A 1196-nucleotide genomic window follows, 5' to 3' on the forward strand; every position below is an offset into this window, starting at 1 on the left:
CTGCAGTCACATGCCCCCAGGGACGAGATCTGCATGGGGTTTGTATGTTCTACAAGTGGTCATGTGGTTTTCTTCCAGGCGTGTCCAGTCGTGTTGGCTTCATAGTGCATATGACAGAGAGAGACACGATGTAGACAGTGAGAGGGGAGAGCTGTGCTGTGCTGTGCCGTGCCCTTCCTCTCACCTGTCACAGGAGTTCCAGCGCAGTGCTGTGCTAGGACTCCTGTATTGGAAAAACATTTTTAAAAAGTCTCAGCGGGGGCGCAGAACCTGGCCTTGGGGCGGCAGGGAAGAGTAAATCCGGCCCTGCTGATGTGGAGGCTTCCACGAAATGACAAGCGAGGATGAAAATATCGACTCGCAAAGCTTTGATTCGACTAAATGTATCCATTCCGACTTCTCCAATCTACACAGATCATAGCCGCCATGTACCTTTGGGGAGTCTGAAATGACGAGGGCGGCCTCCCCCAACTCTAGTCCCAGAGCGCCTGGATGGTGGACAGGTGCCCGAGTGGCGGATGAAGACGACTCTGCCAGGTAGGCAGTCTCTGCAACGCTGGTAGAAACTGGGCGCAGTGCTGACACAGAAGAGAAGCACTTTGAGGGCCAGTATTCTGTCAAAAGCTCCAACTCGTCGAAATCTCCAACTACCTCACTGCCGGCTACTTGCAAGTTGGAGATTTCGACCAGGCGGCGTTAAGACTGCACAACACAAAGACTGACGGAGCTTCTGTACAGCTGCATTTTAACAATATTCAGCAGGTGGCAAACTCGACGAGGATTGTGAAAACGTCATGCGCACCGCAACTGTACAGAGCGCCAGTCTTTCCGAGCAGCGGAAGTGAGGTAGTTGGGGATCTCGATGAGTTGGACCTTTCGATAGAACACCGGGTCTCAGGAAAACCAGGGTCGTGAAAGGCCGAGTCGATAGCAGGCGGACAGGTGTAAGGCAGGAACGAAGTCAAGAGCAAGGTGGGCAGTGCGGCACAAGGCGTCAGGCCGAAGAGGTGGTTAGGAACAAGATGGAGTCTCAGGAACACAGAAGAACAGCGGGAGGTCAAGACAAGCCGGGTCGACAGGTATAGCCGACAATCGCAGAGCACTGGAGGTCTGGATTGTGACGACATGGTCATCAGTTTATGGGTTATATGTGTGTTGGGTTATGTTTAAAGTATGTTATACAGTGTAATGTTTAT

Source organism: Nanorana parkeri, unplaced genomic scaffold (genome assembly GCF_000935625.1).
Source record: "Nanorana parkeri isolate BGI_ZX_2015 unplaced genomic scaffold, ASM93562v1 scaffold2471, whole genome shotgun sequence".
In the NCBI taxonomy this organism is placed as follows: Eukaryota; Metazoa; Chordata; class Amphibia; order Anura; family Dicroglossidae; genus Nanorana; species Nanorana parkeri.